This window comes from Plectrocnemia conspersa, unplaced genomic scaffold (assembly GCF_051122295.1).
Source record: "Plectrocnemia conspersa isolate PC_06_02 unplaced genomic scaffold, ASM5112229v1 ptg000005l, whole genome shotgun sequence".
NCBI classification, from domain to species: Eukaryota; Metazoa; Arthropoda; class Insecta; order Trichoptera; family Polycentropodidae; genus Plectrocnemia; species Plectrocnemia conspersa.
Window position 1 is genome coordinate 33374575 of NW_028277169.1, and position 15359 is coordinate 33389933.

At 29.8% G+C, this 15359-nt stretch overlaps 1 protein-coding gene across 17 annotated transcripts in view; it reads right to left on the reverse strand.

Annotated features, from left to right (window-relative positions):
• LOC148235462 (hemicentin-1-like) overlaps positions 1 to 15359 on the reverse strand; it is a 556592-nt gene that overhangs the window by 530416 nt on the left and 10817 nt on the right. Inside the window, exon 1 of one of the 17 annotated variants that reach the window (XM_088185603.1) lies at positions 1781 to 1915. The exons of 14 other annotated variants lie outside the window; for them this stretch is intronic. The gene's annotated coding sequence lies outside the window, so the exon portion shown is untranslated. Of the gene's footprint in view, positions 1 to 1694; positions 1916 to 15359 lie in introns of those variants that run through there. 2 more of the 17 variants (XM_088185609.1, XM_088185604.1) reach the window with 2 other exon arrangements.

The following is a 15359-nucleotide window of genomic DNA, read 5'->3' on the forward strand; positions in this document are numbered from 1 at the left end:
AATATTACACACGCATTCGGCATTGCCATTTAAACGGTCGGTTATAATCTTCCCAAGCAGTCAACGACAGTCGGTTTTAAAAAATACCAAACTGCCAACTTTGTAATTGGCTGTCCTACTAAAACGGCCAAAAAAAAAACAAATAGAGGAAACCATTGTTATAAATATTGGCACGTGGGCAATTCTGTAACATTTTTACTGACATTCACACTTGAACATTTACTTAAGAGCTCAAGAAGTCAAAACTTTAACAAGTAGACTCGCTAGAAACATACTTTGACCAAGAAGAGGCCGAACCAATTATTTTTTGTATTATCTAATCCAGCTTAACGTCGTGAACTTAGAGTTAAATCTGCTCCAAAAACGTCTAAGACCTACAGACGCACCTACAGACAACTTTACGTATAACTAACATAAAAATACTATTTTGGCTTTAATAAAGCATTTAAAAGCGTTATTTTTAAACATGAGAAACTACCTTGAGAAACTTTTTAATAGATAAGATCATAAAAATATCTGCCACTAAATTAAAAATCATTAAAAAAATCTGTAGACTTGAAATAATTTATGCATTCGGGTTTGCTTTCGAAACGGTCATTCTTAATATGTTCTACTGGCCAATGGCAATGTATTTTAAAAAGCTAGCCAGCAGTCTGTAATTGGTTTTATCTAAAAGAGGCAAACAAAAAAATCTCGACTGGAACGAGTAATGAAACGTTAGCAACCAAGAATCGCTTTACTTTAGAAACATTGTCTGAGAACTATTCTTGACTTTTTTGTAGACTTATTTTACTGGCATGCACAATGGAAAGCCTGCAACTAAGAAAAGGCCGACTTAAATGTAATCTAGCAAAGATCGCAGAAGCCGCCGCTTCTCTCTTCGCATCGTCCGAACGTCCGAAATCCAAAGCAAATCCACTTTGAAAAGGCCTGCAAACTTCGAATGAACCCACAAATAACATTTTTTAATTGCTGCAAAACTTTGATTTAACAAAATAAAGGCCAGAAATATATCAATTGTTCCACAAAAAGTAAATAAAATATATGCTATGTTCTGAAAACACACAATTGAAATTAAAAAACACTGGGTTTTATGTGATATTCGTGGTGATTTACATGAATTTATATATTTATTTTGATAACGAAAATCACTTTTTTTATTTTTCACATTTCAAATTAGCATATCTGTTTAAATACGAGTTTATTTTATTATGAGATTTCTTTATATAATATTTCGTAACATATGGTCCATCAAAACACTGATAATATCGATCAATTTTCAAATTGCAGCAATAAGAATTATGTAGTGTCAATTAGTTTAAGCTGCAATTACTAAAATGTATTTAAAAGACATAAAATCCTCCTAATAACTTTTTGCAATAAGCTTTGAACCACTAAAATAAATTAGTAAAGATATACATTAAAGAGAACAGTGATTCGAAAAGAAAGTGTCAACTCAAAACCGATTTTTTTAAGTATATAAATATATTAATTTAACTAATTAAATTGCTGAAGTATCATTCTTCCTCAGATGCAAAGAGCAGCTAAGTGAATAACAATATTATATAATATAAAACACTACAGCTTAACACTTTTAAAAATATTATTCCAGTTTATTGTTACGACGAAACATTTGGACATTAAACGCGGAAGCCCATAAAAGCCAAAAGCAAATCTTAATTTATTTCGCTCACAACAAATTCGATGGACATGAAAACGGTAGAATTGCATCTCGCGACCGTGTAAGGGGCACTAAAACTGCAACGTTAAACTTTACAACCTAGCAACTCTTATGTAGCACATGTCAACGCCGTTTTTATGACGTACGCGTCTAGATGTATATGTGTGGACTTTTATATCTAAATATAGACGTGTGTTTGTGGATAGTGGTAGTACACGTCTTCGCCAGAGCGTGAGATCATGCAACTGATGGGAGTCTCCCTAAATACTTCGCGTGGGTCTCGTGACTGTGACAACATATGCTCGTACCACTTGGTTTGTATCCGGGAATACAACGAGTGCTAAAAAATTAAATAGTACACCAGAAAATAGCTTGTGGCAAGAAAATAATCAAATCCATCCAATATATCAGATAATCCCGAAATGAATGTCGTTTTTTAAGGAGCCAAAAAATCTACTTTGAATGTTAATTTTTATTTAAATATTAAATAGTTTAAAATATAATTTTAATATTACAGATATAATCTTCTCTAACCTCGCGGTCATTTTTTTAATTTATTAAGGATAAAATAATTTGGTTGATTTTAATTGCACACCTCTCAAAATATTTAAGATTTAAAATGATTTTTGTAATTTATTTGCAATTGGCTTAGGAACGTAAGCACCTGTTTAATTCATAATTAAATTTTTATATTGTAGATAAAAAATATATTTTATAGCTGATTCGATCTATGATTTAAATATCAGTCTAAGGGCCGCAATGACGGCAAGTTTATTAAACCAAAGCTTAAAGTATATGTGGTAAGCCAGGTATTTAACGCTTGATTTAAAATTAACGTTACTGCCTTTTTCATTTTGAAAAGATAGTGGCAGATTTTGCCTACCTTTCGTAAAAATATTTGTTTCAATTGGGTAAATTTTAATTCTTAAAATATTAAGATTTTTAAAAGATCTTTGTAATTTATTCGCGATTGGTTTAAGACCGCAAGCTTTCGTGAATTCTCTAATTTTATTTTTCATATTAAAAACCAGTCTAAGGGTCGCTATCGCGGAAAGCTCTTTAGAGCGAAGTTTACAAATATTTTTATTAAATTCAAATGTGGAGTCTAGGTGTAAAATACGTTACTGCCCTGTTCATTTTTGAGAGGTAGCGGCAGAGTTTGTCTACGTTATGTGAAAACATTTGCTTCTGTTTTAATTCGGTTGATTTAAATTTTCCACCTCTAAAAATATTTACTTAAGATTTCAAAAGATATTTTCTTGTGCTTACCGAGCGGATGCTGACAAGGAGATGAAATAGCCGATAATTATGATATTGAGTATTCTCTTATTGTTATTAGGCCCTTTGGCAAAACTCGTTTTCATAAGTTAAAAAGGTCTTTGAATAACCTTAGCTTAGGGTGGACCTACCATAATTCAACTTTATATAAATTGTTTATTTGATAAAAATCTGCCTTAATATATTTTATTAATTAGATTTTTTAAGTATTTAAATGCTTAAAGTCCAGATGTGCACCAACACATATAATAAAATACGTACTTAGGAATAATATTAATGGTCAAAGCACAACTGACCAAAATAAATTCTTTTTGGAAATACCCAATACTATGTTAAACCATAGTTATATATTTACAATGTATTTTTTATTAATAATTAATTGATCTTTGGTCACAGGACTTCTAGGAAAAAAATGTATGACTTTCAAATTTAGAGAACTGAATATTTTAAATACCAATAATAGGAACTACTAAATTTAATTATTTAATAAATAAAGCACTTTTCGAACGAGAAATACATAAAAACTTTAAGATTGCTACTATTGTATTATATCTATACCTAAAATAAAAAATAGTAAAAAAGTTGAGGAAATGAGACCAATTAACATGTTGCCTTGTATAGAAAAAGTGATGGTAGTAGTAGTAATCAAACAATTAAAAGATTTTATTATTTTTAAAAACATCAGTAAGTAACAATCGGGATTTAGAGAAAAACATTCCACTGAGACTGCATTACAAGTATTGATAAATGATTGGTTGTTGGCCGGGGATACAAACAAAATCATTGGAGCAGTTTTCTTGGATTTCAAGAAAGTTTTCGAAATAATATACAAAACAATAAGTTAGAGAATATCGGTATAAGTGAAATAGTTTTAAGATGGTTTAATAATTATTGAAATAAAAGAAAACAAAAAGTTAAAATAAATTATGCATATTCCAAAAAAAAATTAATATCTCACGGTGTACCACAGGGGTCTGAATTAGGACTATTGTTGTTTATATTATATATTATTTTTATAATTAATAATGCAAAAAAGTGTAATATACCTCTGATTGCGGACGACACATTAATGTATTGCATAGGTGATAATATTAAATAAGTTGTAGATAATTAAAACAATGAATCAAGTTTAATAAAAATATGGTTAAAAAAGAATGTACTTAAATTAAATGTATGTTTTTTAATTATAAAAATATGTTAGATTATAGTTTATAATATAAAATATTTAGTTGTAGTTGTACAATAGATACAAAATCAAATAATTTTAAGGAGCATTTTAATTACATATTAAAAAAAAAATAGAATAAAAATAGGTATATTAACCAGAATGAAAAATATGTTGAGTTGAGGCACAAAAAAATTACAGTAGTATAATATTGGCTCATTTAACTAATTGTGCGATAATACTAGATATGTTAAATAAATTAGATACAGAAATGTTGCAAAAAATACGAAATAGGGCAATAAGAGTAATCTTAAATAAAAAAAGATTTTAAAAGTAAGATTGATAGATTGGAATGATTAAATATTCAAGAAATATTGCAATGAATGTTTTAGTATTCATATATAAGTTAGAAAATAATGTGTTACCAGAGTATTTTATTATGTATTTAATAATAAATAAAGATGTACATGAATTTAATACTAGAAATTGAGAAAATGAGTACGGCTAGGGTATTTATGTACGAAGGTGTTAAGTTGTACAATAATATTTCTAGGAAAATCATCAAAAATAAAACTATAAAGGGCTTCCTAAATGGAATAAAAAAAAAACACCTTCGTGCATTAAGAAGTAAATTATAATATTAAGACTTTTTTTATTTAATGTTTTTGTTATAAATTATTAATATATATATGTTTACTTAAAATTTGTTTGATGTCAAGATTAGCTATTAATAAATAAATAAATAATAAACATACTATAAATAATTATTATCGTAGAATCTTAGCAACTTTAGTAGGAATTACAATTTATTTTAAAGCAGCAATATTAATTTGATTTTCGCAGATCTTAAGGGACGTTTCTTGGAAATCAGGCAATTTTTTTAGCGATTTCCCGGAAAATTTTAATCAATAAATCCAGGGACAGAAAATCCCTTCTTCTGACGGATAATTTATAAGAATACATAGGTGGATTGTCACGTTTATTTTTCTAAATACACTTTTCAAGTGAGTCTGAGGTCACCCAACGAATATAAATAGCCGATATTAATAAACATCATATTTCAGTCGCAACTGATAAATCGCAGCGTTCGCATTCATGAACGTCCAAAATAAACATCCACGCCTCAGACCCACACTCTCACTATTGTATAATATTATGGCCCTCGCTTTCGCTCAGAGCGAACAACGCTCGCATTATTTATACGAAATTGTTGATTAATAACAACACAATTGTGCACACAGTCTGCGACTGTTATTGATTGCACCGTATTAGGGCCGTCCTTGGGCGCGTTAAGAGGGTCCCGAAAAAACATGATAAATGCCCGACATTATTATGAAATCCGAGTTTCTCTTTCGCGTCGAATATAACATGTCTGCCGCCGCTGTAAATCGCGTATAATTAATGGGGTTTTTCAGCACCCCATAAAGAACCGGACATTACTATTCTGGGCAATTTCACATTTTTAGCAACTAAGATTTGCAATTTTAAATTATTCGACGGTAAAAATGCAGCTACCACTCGATTGAATGGTTTACTGTTTTATATAAATTTTCCAATGCTACGCATGAGAGTAAATTAACGATCACGATTGACTGTCATAATCATAACAGAAATATTGAAATTCAGTACAGCATTAATTAATCTAAACTATTAATTCTTATACTTAACCACTCGATACTTAACTACACAAAACTATAATTATTTATCAAGCATAAACTATAATTAAATTGTATTAATTTGGCAAATCAAAAGTCCTGATTGTATGTAATATTTATAGCACCGCATGTTTATATTTTGAGACTAATTATCTCTTACCAATCTGTATCACTTAGAATTTGTATTGATTAAAAGCATTTCGTAAATTTATATTTTTAATAATTTACGAAACATATATTAGCAAATCGAATGTTTAATTTTAATTTTTAATATTCCATAAAACATATTTATTTTAGTAAAATCATCAATAAACAGTATCCTAATAAATCGTAATTTATTATTTACAATTATTTGGCTATATTAAAAAAATATCTTAAATGATAATTATTTAATATATAAAACAATGTAAACTTGTGGGTTAAGTGATTTGTAAAGTCTGACTTTGATTTAAATGAAGATATTTTTATGAGGTGGTCAGCTACAATGACTTTGTGGCCATACATTTTTTTGTAAGAGGAGACAATTTACTAAAAATATTGTATAAGGCCTAGTATTAAAATAAATTTATAATAACGGGATGAATAAAATTCATTTTAATGGACTAAGAATAAATCTATCCCAGATGAAGCTGTGTAATAATTATATTATTATATTTTTTTTATGCTCATTATTACATTTTTTTTAAAACCTAGTATGTAAAATGTTTAACTAAAGTTAAAATTCAAGTTGAACAGCGACGTAACAATTACGTGCTACTGAACTACGTGAAGACTATAGAACAAAATAAATAATTTTGTAATAACACCACAAATAAAAATAGTTTAAATGAATAAAGAATAAGTTTAAATATATCCCAGGCAAAAGCTGGGCTATAAAGTTAATATAAGATATTTTTGATGAGCTTTACTAGCTCATTATAAGAAAGTTTTCAATACCTTGTATGAATGACTTAGCTCGATTTTAATTATTCTATTGATGATCGATCAAAATCATAGTAACAAAATTATTACTAAGTATGATCTTCCAGACACGATATAGTATTCGAGCCCAGATATTCCAGGTCAACAGTCAGCGACTTATACTACTGTCAAAAATGCTGTAAATACTAGACAATGAAGTGAAACAGAAAACCATAATAATGAATAAATAAAATAGGTGTCACAACAAAAATAGTAACTAACAATAACTTTAATAATGCACTTACATTTTATTTATTAACTGGCGAAATTATAAAAAAGCTTTCAAAAATGGCAATAGGAAAACCAATATATTAATTAAACGCAATATTTAGATTGAAATATGTGCATAGTATTAGAAAAATTGCAAAAATAATAATATTGCATTAAAAATTTGCCGAAGAGAGGTGACGGGTGGCAATTATACACAGATTGAGCTGCTGTAGTAGTATTTATTTTAACGATTTAACGCGCCGAAAGTTGCTAGTCAGGGGAATTCCATCACCAGTGTTACCAGAGTGCCGCCAAGTTTTGGCCATAATAAACCTAAGTAAATACATATAAATAGGACCCCTACAAAAATTTCTTAGTTTATGAAAAACAACATGAAAATTAATAAACATTAGTTATTATTGCTAACAATAATAACTAATGGTTTAGAAAAACTTTTAATGAAAAAGAAAAAAGCAATTCTATACAAATCTATAAAAAAAAAACATGAGAAATTAGTTAGTACTGACATCAAATATATTAGCTTTTAGAAGCTGTATTTGTAAATATTATTACTCTTAAGAAGTGACCTATGAATTTTCAAATATATTTTTATTAAATAATAATATTGAACTTTAGTACTTTAGAAGAAGCATTATAAAAAATCATGTATTTAATATAGACATAATAATATTTTATTTAATCCCGAAAAACAATATTGTTTTAATTTGATGTATATATGTCACTATCTTTATTATCTGGCTTTGCCCAAAATAATCTGAAACCAATATATTATTCATTCTTTTCCCACAAATGTATTTTAATAATTGCCTATATACAATATTTTTAATATACTGTCTGCACGTATTGCAGTAACACGTAATCAGTCATCAGTTCGTTGCTGTTCAGTTTCTTAATGAGTTGTATTGGCACTTATTGCAAAAGCATGTAATCGTATTTGAAAAAAAAAAATGCAAAATAGCACAGTTGACATAAAAATGGCAGCTAGAATGACATGTGCTAATGTCACGTCGCTACTTTTTAATGTTTGAAAGGAGTAAGTTTCTTGTGACAGGTCAGTTAATAAATATTCGATATGAACTGGTAATATACAACATAATAAAAACACAAAAAATCCCTACACATTAATCATCAAATCGGAAAGGATTTCCATAAAGTCGAAACTTTTATTTACAACATATTTTATTTTTATTTTTATATTATGATAATCCCAAACCGCGTGTGTGCGTTCAACACACATACATACATATGTATTTAGATCTCACAGCTCGTTTAACGGGCGAATTACGACCATCCCGTCCGCTCTAAGGACGTTTCGCATATTAAAAATTATACATATAATAATATAAAACATGTGCCATTTCAGCGTTAAACCGCGACTTTGGCCATTAAACCACGTAGCCAAGAATGAAATGATTCGCGCAAAAAGGCATTAAAAAACAAATCGTTGCCCACTCGATGTAAGTGCAATGCATTTGCCTCGCGAGTGTACAAAAATGAGAATAAAATAAATAAATATGTGTAGGAATGTGAAATCAGTCGTCTAGTTTCAAAAGATTATTTTTAATGTGCTCATTTAGGACAAAAAGTAATGAATGATAAAAAAACAGTGTTGAAGTAAACATGGGACAAAAATAAATCAAGCTTAAACCATAAAAAAAAACATGTCATTGTAATCACAATGTGTTTGAAACCTTTTTGATCACATGACCGTATACTATATTATCAAAAAAAAATACAGGAAAATATATTATTTAGAATTAGGTACAAGTTAATGGTTTATAACTATTTTTTAGTTTACATAAAAAAATAATTTATTCATTAAATCTATTATATAAATAGATAATATTACAAGAAAACATGGAATATTATTATATAACAAAAAACTTTCTAGATTATCAATACATATTCTTACATCACATAAAAAACAGAATTTCAACTAAACTTACTTAAAGTTCAAGTATTTACTTTGCCATGAATTTGTGTTTAAGTAATTATAATTTAACAAGCACAAATTATTCGTTGTTATTAAAGGGTATATAACTTTATTACTTAAGAATATTGTTATAATACAACCCTATTATATTGTATAATATAAAGTAAAAAAGAGTTGTTTTTATTATGTCTATGAGCTCTTCAACACATGTTGCGCTTTTCTCATTCAACCAAAAGAGTATTTATAAATCGACTATTTATATCATACTGTGTGGTAAGCATATGTTTACTTATGATTAAGTGAGCTCTAAAAGATATTACACTTATTAAAATGTGCAAAAAATGGCATTTTTTATTTAAAAATTAATTTATAATAAAAAAATGTATTTTTACAATTGTTACATTTATAAAACTACGTCTCAATTTGACCTAAATATACTCTTGAGATTAATTGGATATTGTATCTCCATTCTTATATCGTTTGCTCAGAAATATTGACAGAAACACGATACCCTCACATGTATCGTTATGTACACAACAAAAATATTTTATATAACAGGATTGCTAACGATACGTATTCAATAACAAATATGAAGAAAATGTTAATAATGTATAATAAAATAAGTATATATTGAAACATAAATTTCGTATAATAATTATATATTTTTTCAATAAATAAACTTATTTTATACATGTATATATGTATATAGTGCTAATGTAACTGTAATGTGCCCAAGACATTAAAATCAAAATATTCATTATATTGTATGTTTTGATTTTTAAAGCGATTTTATGGTTGATAGCTTAAGCAGTTCTGCAGAATTTAAGGAGCAAACGTTTTCAGCGCAGCCCCTGTGGGCCGCTCAGTGAACGCGCCTCTGTGTGTACAGACGCAGTCTAGGTCTGACATCCATACTAAATTAATTTATCTTTTAGACCTAATTTTATTTTTAAATATCCTCAAAAACATCTAAAACGTATAATTGATTGTTAAATTATTAAATTATCGGTCAAAGTTAACGGTTTTTGCTACTACTTGTAGAATATGCTACTCTTAAAAATATCATTGCGCATATACCTTATATGCATTTGTGTGTCTTAATTTGTCAAATACTAAATTTAGCAAAAATATTAAATTATCATGCATTACGTCGAGCGGCGAAATAACTAATGCGATTTTTATCGTGAGTAGCTTATTTTTTATTTAATCTTATTTTAATATTACTGATAAAAACATTAATTTTGTATGACATGAATAATGTTTTTACAGATATTTATAATTTTAATCAAAATTTTAATATTATAATAATCACTAATATCGATTTTACAAATACGATGAAAATTAAATAGCACTTAAGTTTATATGGGATTTAAATTCAAGTTTCGTAAGTATAAGTCATCGACAGGTATTTAACCACTATGTGAATATTTATTAAGTCACCATTATTTGTACATTATTAAAATCAAATTTATTTTTTCGAATATTAGGCACCAGTGACATGGCAAGTATTAAATAAAACATACAAAATGTTTTGTTTGCCTTTTACTTCCGGTCAACGCGAACAAACAAACGGTGACCCCTCCCCCTGCTTTTGCGCACGAATATATAATATTTTAATAAAACACCGGCGATAAATTCAAATCCGCATCTCGGATGACAAACGCTAATGCGCGAACGCTCAAAAAAAATATGACCGCGATAAATTACTCAGGCCGTGGCCAATTATTTCACGGCGCCGCGAATATCGCGGTGACAAGGGACGGCGAAATGTGTCGTGCGGTGGTGAGGGGTGGGGGTTGCGCAAGCCCGGAAATTGAGGAGAAGGGGCCATCGGCCATTAGTTCTGGGCCGGAAGCTGTGCCGCGGCCGCGTATGATGGAAACTCCTACCTTAAATTCCAGAGCGAGCCTCTGGCCGATGGATGACTTCCTTGACGTGTAGGAACTCATGCGATTTTAAACTGGTGGGGGGTATGTACTGTTGTCAGTCAGTCAGTAATGAGATTTACGTGACATATTTTAATAACAACATGATATTCAATAAAAAAATTCAGCGACAGGTATATTAAAATAGAACAAATGAATATAAAGCTTTCTATTTATATATTTATTACCCATGGTAAGTCTTATTTATGTATGATACATTCACTGTAAAAATATACTAGATAGCTAATAACCACAGACATCTATTTTTCCTATCTTTGAAGAAAATGGAAATTAAACACGCAACAATAAAGAAAAGGCAAGCGTCTTTAAGAAACATTTGGCTGAGGTAGTTTATCATTTTTTCACTGCCTTTCGCTTATAAGAATTATTTATTATCAAAGCAAAGATTTCGGCAAAAATAAGTTGTCTCAAATATTAATTATACTTTAAATTTTATAGACCCATTACTTATACTGTTTTACTTAAAAAGATTAATTTGTACTATTGAGTTATAAAAAAAATCAGTTCGGCTTGTGATAAAGCGTTTCAACCGTTTAAGAAGAAATTGTTGCTATAATAAAATTGGATATCACAGTGAGATACATTTTAACAGCTTTAGTCACAAAGTATACGTATAAATTGTATTTAGAAAAGACAACGCTAAGTTGGGTATGCTCTTGAAACATCTGTTTTTAATAAGCTTTAGCGGCCAACAGCAATTTGTTTCAAAAAACTCGCCACTCATTTGACAACAAAATATACTATGGATATAAAGACCGGAACACGTGGTAACCAATAATCACTTTTTCTCAGACACGTTTGAGAATTTCCTTTCGGATATTTTGTCTGAGAACTTCCTCTCGGAGATTTTATTTGACACTACTAGCATCCACTTTGGAGTTCAAGGCATCAGATCTTCAAGAGCCCTTCAACTTTGACTTTAACCAAGAAAAGACCGACTTAACTTCAGAATACCAAGCCTACGGACACACTAACTAAAACATTTATGAATTGTTGCACAACATATTTATTATTTCATAACAAAAATAAACACACTATCGCAAAAGTCAGGACATTGTATCATTTAATGGATGCAGCACTCGAGAAATAAGCTTTTGGATCATCCCAAACTTAATTTTTATCTGAATAAATTCTACTTGCATTTGAAGGTGGTATCAAAATATCTGAATTAGAGTGAGTGTGAACCAATTAGTACAAATAGCATCACTAACAAGTCGTGGATTTAAACAATCAAAATCTTTCACAGAAATTAGATGCCTGGGTAGTTTATTCTTAGTTGCTATTTTTTTCAGATATATAGCTCACTATAGTAGTTAGTTAAATATATAGACAAAAAAAATAAATCAAGAATAAAGCACGGTAAAATATATTAGCTATTCGGTCAGAAATCACAACTATCTGAAGTCCTAAAGGAATAAAATTATTTATTTTTAAAAATATTTTAAAGCAGTACTGTTAGGTCAACTGTTTAGTGATGCTTTCACACAAGCTAATATCGAGCTGTCCTTAGTTTGGAATAAGTATTGATCCCAAAGCCAGAATAGCTTATTGAATTTGACGTACGGTTAACTCTGAAGTTGCTGAGCTGCAAATTTCAGTTCCGAGCTAGCTGCGTTATGCTCTTTTTGGTTAGAACTTCTACACGTAAAAACATTCATAATATACCGGTAAATGTTATAGATACATAAAAAAAATCGAACGGGAATTTAGGATTAAAATAAATGTCCCGGTTGCAGAAATGGAATTAAATTCTACGTTAACTACACATCTGCTCTCTCAAAGACTAATATAGCCCTATTCAACAGTGCAAAGACACATAAAAAATATTTGGAAGGCTTGGAGACAATGTGTATTGATTCCCACACGAATTAAATGAAGAAAAAGAGACGGCGTAAACCCGCACATCTTAAAAACTTATGGATCTTTTAGTTAAGCCGCCCTTTATCGATCATTTAATAACCAAAGATGAAAAATAGATGTTTTACGACGACAGTGGTTTTAGAAAATTATACCTTGAAGCCCGGGCTTCCTGTAAAAAAGTTACTTTATGTATTATATATAGTGAGATTACAAATAAACTATGCATAACGAAACTCTTAAGCCTGTCCAAGCAATAACAGTAAACTCTTATTGTAGTCAGCTGGATCGTTTGCCCAAAGAAGTAAAATAACGGCCTGTACTTGTCAACAGAAGTTGAATAGTAATTCTACAACACGACAATGGCTAAATTGACTCATAATGAAATCAAGTAACCATACTGAATCTTATACACCTTATTATCCAGACCTTGCTCATCCTGACAATCCTAACAAGCAACTCATTAAAGAAAAATCTAAAACGCAGATGATGTGAAAGGATTAAGGTTATTCTGTTGACAAGTACAGGCTGTAATGGAATTTTTGTATAGGCTTAATAATTTTTCAAATCGAAAATATGAATTAAACATCTACTTCAATAGCATTTATTTAGATATAGAACCTATATTATCATTAGCAATATTGATTATAATAGAGAATATAAATTGGTACGGTATCAAGACTACTCTCTAAACAGCCCTGCTTTACCCCCACCCAATAAACCCACCGTCATCCCCTTCCCACACGTCACGCGGGTGGAATATAAATTTAAAAATGACTTTCGAAACAAAGTTTTCGCATTCCCATTTAGATAAGGCGGATATCCGCAAAAGTCTTGATTTATCCCGCACAACATTTGCATCTCGCTTTATCTATCCCACGAAATGCTCTATACTACTTCATACACCTATCCCTAGAAAAACCCACTCGCTAGATATTAAACTTAATCATGTCACTTTTTAACCAGCTCGTGTGGTTAAAGTAACAAAAAAAATTGTTATTGTCATTTACACGATTAAATTTCAACCAATGTGCATTTCCCTAATGAATACAGAGTTACAGAATTAATTTTATTCTGAAATAAATTTTTATTCACAGAACAGTATGTCAAACTTTATTTTTTTTGAAAGCAACCCTTTGTACATGAAATAAAAATCCCTACTTAATATGAGAGTGGTAGTTTCATTACCGATATCCATCACACTCACAATATTTATCGACGTCAAACTTGTTTGATAGTGTCAAATTTCGATATCGATCTTTTTACATGGCACACACTAACTCAACAAAAAAGCACGGATTCAATAAAGCCATAAAACAAACAGTCTATGCGGCGAAAACATCAAGATACTTTTACTACAGTCTCATTCATATTTCGCAGACCCTTGGTAGTGCAAAAAAGAGAAATATAAAAAGAAAAACAGCAGAGGAAAATCGAGACGCACAAAAACGCTTTTTCTCGTTTACATTTCACGCCGAATGTCTTTCCTTGTCTCGAAAAGAGACTATTTTGTGTCATCTTAGGCGCAGATCACGATGACAAGGAATATCGTTCCAAGTGTTTACAATCACTCATTGAGATGGGAAGGCTTTCAGGCTGAAGGTACTTGCGCAATAATATACACTACCGAGACGCGTGAACTACCCAATTTCAATTAAGGTTATCTACACCTCGACAACAGTCAATTTATTTTTAAAATTACCATTTGATATTAAAATGATTTTATTTAAAAAAAAATTTATAATTTTTTTTTGTATGTGTAGTATCTATATTAGTTATAATCCTATACCAATAAATCATTAAAAAAATGCAATTCTTCTCAAAAACCATTTTCTTTAACAATATGTACAAGAGTTTTTCTTCTTAATAGAGTTGTTTATTTAAATGTACATATATCCTAATAAGATATATTATTATTTTTTTATTATAACAATTATCTTATTTCACTTAAGATATGTTAAAGAAAATTAAATTATTATAATATGTGAACCAAATATTTTTCAATATCTAACTATTTGTTTTTCGAAAAATTTTCCGGCTATTTATCAAGTATATGTTAGTATACATATTTATGTAATAAAATAATTTGCAACTGTCATTTTTTAATGTTCATAATTAATAAATTTAACTAAAAACTACATTCCTATTATTCAAATACTAAATATTTGTTAGTAATTAATAAATTTAACTAAAACCATATTTTTATTATACAAATACCATATATTATATATACATGTCTATTTTTCACCTATTAGTTATTCAAATATATTTCTAAACTATGTATTTGCTTATATATGTGGTGGAATATTTTTTTTTAATTTCTAAAATTACCTTTATAATATATTGTTGCAATCCGCGCGCTCTCGCGCCTGCGTCGGGACTCACGCGCAGATCGGCAGTAAAAGGCCCATCGGTCGCCACGCTCGGTTGTAAGACTATCGCTCCTCAGGAATGGTGCCCTGTTTTTGAATTCGCGTGTTTTTATTTGTTCGCAAAGGCTCTGATGTAACGGCCCCACACAGGCCCACGTAACACTGGTGTCAGAAGTGTTGCATCAAGATGCCGAGAAATTGCGGAGGAATCGTGGAGTCGGAGTTGGACGCCATCGCTGAACGCCTCTCCCTCGTCGAAGCTGAGGAACGGAGGAGCTTCG